Here is an 8,027-nt window from a genome sequence, read left to right as displayed (position 1 = left end):
CGCATATGAGATTACGAGAGGCATCCTTAAGGAGACCCCGGTGATTTTCGGGTCGATCAAGGAAGGGATCATTGAGCTGATGGAGGATCACCTTTGGGCATTCAGGAGTGACATGGTACCTGGCTAGTCAGGGACTCGCATGCTCTCCTTCAAGGATTTTAGGGGATGCGGAGCGCCAAACTTCAGCGGGGTGAAGGACCCCATTGTGGCGAGACGATGGATCGCAGACATTGACTCTGCACATGTGATGAGCTTCTGCCCTGAGGGGTCGAAGGTCGGGTTTGCTGCTAGTTGTTTGAGAGGGAAGGCTAAGGACTGGTGGGAGGCAGCTAGCGACATGTTGGGAGCCCCAGCCATTGAGGCTATGACCTGGTTGGACTTTGTGACCAGATTTCGAGCCAAGTTTGCCACAGCTGGGGAGATTCAGTAGCTAGCCAGGGAGCTCTTGGATATACGACAAACTACTGAGTCAGTGGTGGAGATTACCACTAAGTTTAGGGAGAGGGCCTTACTAGTGCCTCAGTACGCGTCTGATGAGGAGATGAAGAAGACCTGGTACCATGATATGAGCGCTGACATACGGAAGTAATGTCAACTAATCGACATGTCCGAATTTAGATGACATGATAGCGAGGGCGAGGGAGATGGAGATTGATATAGAGCACATCAGGAAGAGGAAGACGGAGACTGGGAAGGCGACTAGGGTTTTAGGGAAGAAACCCAAGGGATACGACTCTAGGTCGAAGGGCTAGAAGGGCCAGAGCTACTGTGGGAAATGTGGCAAGGCGCATGAGGGAATATGCAGATTAGGGGGATCAGGGTGCTATAAGTGCGGCAGGCTTGGGCACTTTGGCAGGGATTGTACTGCCCCTACACCCACCATTCAGACATCAGACCTGATTTGTTTTCATTGCAATCAGAAGGTCCATAAAAAGGCCAACTGCCCAAGATTGACATTAGGAGCGCCAGTGACGACGCCAACTCCAACAACCCTGCAGATCATAGATGGCTGACATGGCAGGACAGATGTTGTAGTAGTATGGAGCCGAGCCTTCCAGTTGACCACTTAGGAGGGGCGTGCCACACCGAATGTGGTGAGGGGTATGTTTTCTTCTCCTTAACTCTTATTACATGACAATTTTAATATTTATATCTAATGCATTTTATTTAGGATTGTTCCATGTGAACGACATCTCAGTACATGTGTTATTTGATTCCGGGGCTACCGGATCATTCATATCTCTTGCACTCAGCAAGAGGTTTGTTGAGTCTTCAGGCTTTATGGACTATCCTTTAGAGATCAAGATTGCGGACGACTAATCCGTACGGGCATCAGAGGTTTACAGAGATTATGTCTTGAGGATGTATGACGAGCCTCCTGGATTTGGTTCCTATTCCTTTGCGTGGGAACAAGGTCATCAAACACATGGATTGGTTGAGCTTTAATGTGGTGGTGATCGACTGCGAGCAACATTTAGTTCGTGTCAGGACCCCAAGTGGGGGAGAGTTGGTGATTCAGGGCGAGAGGCTGCAACGCGGGCCTACTTTGTGTTTAGCAGCTACGGTGAGGCGCTACCTTTAGCAGGGTTGCACAGGTTATGTTGCCTACGTGAGTGATGTGCCAATTGTGAGGGAGTATCCGGATGTGTTCCCGGAAGAGTTGCCTGGTATACCTCCGGAGAGGCAGGTGGACTTTAGCATTGACCTAGTTCCGGGTGCAGCTCCGATAGCCAAGGCACCATATCGGTTGGCTCCTCCCGAGATGTAGGAGTTGTGTACACAATTGTAGGAGCTGTTAGACAAGGGATTTATCAGGCCGAGCAGTTTGCCTTGGGGAGCCCCAATCCTTTTTGTGAAGGACGAGTCACACCGGATGAGTATAGACTACCGAGAGCTAAATAAGGTAACGGTTAAGAACTGTTACCCATTCCTGAGGATTGACGATCTCTTCGACCAACTTCAAGGGCATCTTGGTTTTCCAAGATAGATTTGCGTTCAGGATATCACCAAATGCGAGTCAAACATGAGGATGTACAGAAGAATGGTTTTTGGACACGCTATGGCCACTATGAGTTCGTGGTGATGCCCTTTGAATTCATCAATGCCCCTGCTGCGTTCATGGACATCATGAACCACATTTGTAGACCGATGTTGGATTGGTCCATGATAGTCTTTATTGATGACATCTTGGTCTACTCCAGGACACAGGAGCAGTACGAGGAGAACTTGCGAGAGGTGTTGGATACCCTAAGGAGGGATCGCTTGTATGCCAAGTTTACCAAGTGCAATTTCTAGTTGCGCGAGGTGCAGTTCCTGGGGCACCTTGTCAACTAGAATGGTATTCTGGTTGACCCGGCCAAAGTGGAGGCCGTGAGGAGATGGGAGGTTCTGAAGTTTCCATCCGAGATTTGGAGTTTCCTCGGGCTAGCAGGCTATTATCGGATATTCATTCAGGATTTCTCCAAGATAGCAGTATCCCTGACCCGACTGACGAAAACGGTCGTTGTCTTCTGTTGGAGGCTTGAGCAGCAGACAATGTTCAAGACTTTGAGATAGAGGCTGTGCGAGGCACTGATATTAGACCTACCAGAGGGCGTTGAGGATTTTGTAGTATTATCTGATGCGTCCATTTCAGGTTTGGGCACAGTGTTGATGCAGATGGGCACGTCATCGCCTACGCCTCGAGGAAAATGAAGCCTCACGAGGCGAATTACCCGACGCATGACTTGGAGTTGGGGGCGGTTGTTTTCGCCCTCAAGATTTGGCAAAACTACCTCTATGGGGTCCGTTGTATCGTTTACACGGACCACAAGAGCCTGAGGTATCTAATGGACCAGCCAAATCTGAACATGAGACAACAACGATGGTTGGACAAGTCCAGATTTCCTCCTTCGACTATGATAGTCGTAGGCTGTTGACACTTCACCGTAGAGTGTGTGTTCCGTACGCAGGCGGTGTGCACTAGATCCTGATGGAGGAGGCGCACAAGTCCAGATTTTCCATCCATCCAGGGGCGACGAAGATGTATAGAGATCTTCGTCCTGATTACTTGTGGCACTGCATGAAGCGGGATGTAGCCTGGTATGTTGAGAGGTGCCTGACCTGCAAAAAGGTCAAGGCCGAGCACCAGAGACCTCATGGAAAGACATAGCCATTGGATATTACTATGGATCTCATCACGAAGCTTCCCAGGACCGCACGAGAAGTGGATTCGATTTGGGTCATCGTGGATCGGTTGACCAAGAGTGCCCATTTCATTCCGATCCTGGAGAGCATTTCGGTCGGGAAGCTGGCTAACATCTACATCAAAGAGGTAGTAGCTCGGCACGAGGTGCCTGTTTCCATGATTTTTGACCGAGATGTACGGTTCACTTCCAGATTCTGGAAGAAATTTCATTACGACTTGGGTACTCGCCTGCACTTTAGCATGGATTTTCATCCAAAATTGGATGGTCAGAGTGAGCAGACCATCCAAACTTTAGAGGATATGCTGGGGGCATGCGTTTTAGATTTCAGTGGTAGTTGGGATACCTACTTTCCCTTGGCAGAGTTTTCCTACAATAACAACTACCACACCAGCATCAACAGTCCTCCCTTTGAGATGCTTTATAGGAGGAAGTGCAGAGCCCCAATATGTTGGAGTGAGTTTGGGAAGAGGGTCATGGGAAGTACCGAAGTGGTACTCAAGACGACAGAGAAGATCCAGCAGGTCCGGAGTAGAATCCATACAGTCCATAGTCGGCAGAAGAGCTACGCCGCCAGATGACGATCAGACCTGGAGTTTCAGGTAGGAGATATGGTCCTCCTGAAGGTGTCACCTTGGAAAGGTGCCACTCGGTTCAGGAAGTGGGGCAAGTTGGGCCCCAGATACATTGGTCCGTTCAGGGTATTGGCCCGGGTGGGCCAGGTTTCATCTGTTCGCCGACCTTAGTCAGATCCACAACACCTTTCATGTCTCCCACTTGCGGAAGTACTTGGTAGATGACTCCGTAGTGGTGCCTTTAGAATATATTTAGGTGGATAACAACCTGAATTACATCGAGCAACCAGTAGCCATCCTCGACGGGAAGACAAAGGACCTGAGGAACAAGAGGGTGGAGTTGGTGAAGGTGCAATGACAACACCTCAAGGGCTCGAAATGGACTTGGGATCCGGATGATGAGATGAGGGAGCACTACAAAAAGCTATTTCCAGATGCAGCAGACTTCAAGGACGAAGTCTAAAATAAGTGGAGGAGATTTGTAACGCCCGGTTCCTGGTATGAATTTTATATTAAAATTTATTCACTTTTGTATGGAAACTCGACGAGTTGGAGGCCCCAAACCCGTCGAGTAGGAATGGAATTTAGACGCGGGATGTAAAGTCTACTCGACGAGTTGAGAGCCTCAACTCGACGAGTAGGACTAGCAGAGTGAAACCCTAATTTTCTGGGTTTAGTTCCCTATTTAAACACCTTAACCTCCAATTGCTGGCCTCATTTATATCCTCTAAGTCCCAAACCCTAAATCTCGAAACCCTAATGCCCTGTGTGAGCTTCTGAGTCATTTTTAAGAGAAAACTTGTGCATTTGAAGCTTCTGGAAGAAGAAGAAGCTTGAGGACTCAAGAAGAAGAGAGTAGATCCATAAACTTCACTCCATTTGCAACATTTTCTGGTAAGATAGTCTCAAACTTGCTTAATGATTACTTAGATCTCTTCATCTTCATTTTTATTGAGTTTTTGGTCCAAGTGTCATGGTCCTTGGGAAATGGACATTCCAGGTGAGTATACTTCCAGATCTAGGACCTTGGAGGGCCTTCATAGCATAGAGGTGCAAACTTTATTGCCATTGAAGCCCCATGCAAGCTTTAGGATGTCATTTTGGCCTTTTAAGCTCCAAAACGCCATGCATGGAGAGAAAGTTAGAGACTTTACGTATTCATGTAGTGTCTAGGGTCTAGATCTCAGTTTGTATGCCTTAGCTTGAAGTATAAATGGATTTTGGATCAACATCTAGGTCTTAAAGAGTTAGGGTTTAAGCTAAACCCATTAAGGAAGGCAATTAACAGTTAATTTTGGAAACTTTACCTTTAAAAGGACATTTTCAGTTTGTAGATGGAGTATGCAGCTTAAATATGAAGGATAGAAGCTTAATTTATTAAGATGGCTTAACAGACTGAAGAACTCGTCGAGTCCATAGAGGAACTCGACGAGTTGGGTCGAAATGTCTTGATTATGTAAAGGGAAAAACTCGACGAGTTCAAGGATGACTCGATGAGTTGACTGGAGAAGTCCCGATTATGTGGATAGGAGGAACTTAACGAGTTCTGAAAGAAATCGACGAGTTGGATCGCGATTTTAGGGTTTATGATTCATGGAACTCGACGAGTTGATGAATCAACTCGGCGAGCTGAGTCAACCCAGGATGTTGACTTTGACCAGAACTCAAGTAAAATTTTTATTTTTAAAATCACATATACTCCATATCACATTTCCAAAAACCAAAAGATGTATAAGTTGTCAAAAACCCAAGTCAACAAATGTTTAATAAAGTCCTAGAACCCTCAAAATCATGATCTCTAATTGGTGTGTACGATCAAGTCGGCGCCTTCCTGCGATCCTGAGAAGTACCTGAAACACATATCACACAACACGGTAAGCACGAAGCTTAGTGAGTTCCCCAAAATACCACATGCAAATAATTAGCCTCTCATGGCTATATCTCTATAAGGAACCCCCGGTCCATGTGTCTCAGTGAGGACCCTCCGTTCTCATAATGCGGGTTGGACACTATGGTCCTAACCAATAAAGCAGAGAATACTATACAACATAAATCACAAAGAAAAATGCATGATATCACATAAATCAACATAAGCTTATAAGAACCTCTGGTCATACTGTATTACCACTTAGGTAAGTATAGTGAGAAAACTCACCTCATAAGTAAAGCAAGTATGTATCGTACTCGAACCAGGTACGCTGGGCATACTAGGTGGCCTCCGCGTCCATAATACGCACATGAGTACATTGAGTGTACACACGCATATGCCCCACGTACTCATTTTCCACCTTTTTGTTAATAAAGGGTTAGCTTTGACAATTCAATGAAAGTAAGGGTTATCGATACATACCTTATTTCGGGGTGTTACAATTCTCCCCCACTAGGATTAGAATTCGCCCTCGAAGTCATCCCCTAGAAACAACTCTAGGTACTGCTACCGCATCTCGGACTCCGACTCCCAACTCCATTCGGACCCCTTCCGATGTTGCCACTGAACCTAAACCAAAGGTACCTCTATATTCCTTAAGAGCTTCACCTTCCTATCCAAGATCGCTATCGGATTCTCAATATAGTTCAGGCGATCGTCAATCTAAATGTCCTGTAAAGGGACCACAGTCGTCTCATCGGATACACATTTCCTCTGCTGGGACACATGGAAGGTGTTATGAATCTGGCTCAGCTCTGCAGACAACTCTATACGGTAAGCTACCTTTCCCACTCGCACGATCACTCTAAATGGACTGAGATATCTAGGGCCCAGCTTGACCCGCTTCCTGAACCGGATCACCCCTTTCTGTGGGGATACCTTCAGAAGGACAAAATCCCTGACCTGGAAGTCTAGCTTTGAACGTTGTCGGTCTGCGTAACTCTTCTGACGACTCTGGACCGTTAGTAACCTTTGTCTGACCTGGTGGATCTGCTATGTCATCTTGAGCACTATCTTAGTGCTCCCATCACTCTTTGCCCTACCTCTCCCCAATAAATGGGAGTTAAACACTTCCTCCCTATAAAAGCTCAAAGGGAGGCATATCGATACTAGAGTGATGGCTGTTGTTGTATGAAAACTCAGCCAAGGGTAGATAAGTATCCCAACTTCCACCTGATGGGTTTTGAGCATTCTAACACTCCTATGGTGTACATGCAACCCTATAAACCTTGGATCTATGTTTTCTCTATTGTACATGCAAATATTAAATATTCCAAGGTTTCATCCTAACTAGGATATTATGAAGCACCTATACTATAAGGTTCTAGTTAGATGACATACCTTTTTATGTAGCTTGATGTCTTCAAGCTTTAAGAGCTTAGCCCCAATAGTGTGGAAGCCTCAAGTGGACTCACAAATCACCAAAACACCTTGGAAGAACTTAAGAGAATATGTATGCACACTAAAAACGGCCCACTCTTATGTCCTCACACACTCGTTCCATTTCTTGTGCCAAAGACCTCTTTATATAGTATGGAGGATTAGGGTTACATCCCTGTAAACCCTAATACCCATGACCTTTCATTTCATAGGATCCATGGGTTAAAACTCCATGGACTATCCATGATAGCTTAGCCCAACCTAAATGAACTTGGCCCATTCCATATATATATATATATATATATATATATATATATATATATATATATATATATATATATATATATATATATATATATATATATATATATATATATAAGAGTCCAAATTTAATTAGTTCATTTTGATCACTTAATTAATTCTAAATTAATTCGTGATCATTACTAATTAAATAATATGATTCCATATTAATATATTAGAACTTATAATATATTAATATAAATCATAAATATACTATTCTCAAAGGACTATCCCGGTGAAGTGCAACCAAAATGGACCATGCCGGGTCGGGTCAAGTACATACAAAATATAGTTATGGACTTATTCATTAATCCAACAGCCTCCCACTTGGTTAAGTCTAAAACTATTATTGAGTATGACTTCAAAACCTAACTGGCAATCGTAGCTCTTAAAGCCACTGTCGAACTCTGACCTTGTCAACGAACTCTGACCTTTGTCAATGACTTATCCATTAGATAACCGATCATATATTCCTCCATTCTAGATATCATATGGACTGAGACATGGATTGTAGTCATTCTCTCTGTCCATTTGTTGTTTCCCGATTTCCGATTCATGACAACTGATTGATTGAACAAATCAAATCAGTCCTGGCATGGCCAAGCACTCATTTGTCATCATTAAATCATCGAGGGGCCCACATATATCGCTTTTATCCCG

The sequence above is a fragment of the Lactuca serriola genome, chromosome 7 (assembly GCF_051521515.1).
Source record: "Lactuca serriola cultivar US96UC23 chromosome 7, Lser_US96UC23_V15, whole genome shotgun sequence".
Taxonomy (NCBI): Eukaryota; Viridiplantae; Streptophyta; class Magnoliopsida; order Asterales; family Asteraceae; genus Lactuca; species Lactuca serriola.
Note: the sequence above shows the minus strand (reverse complement) of the source record.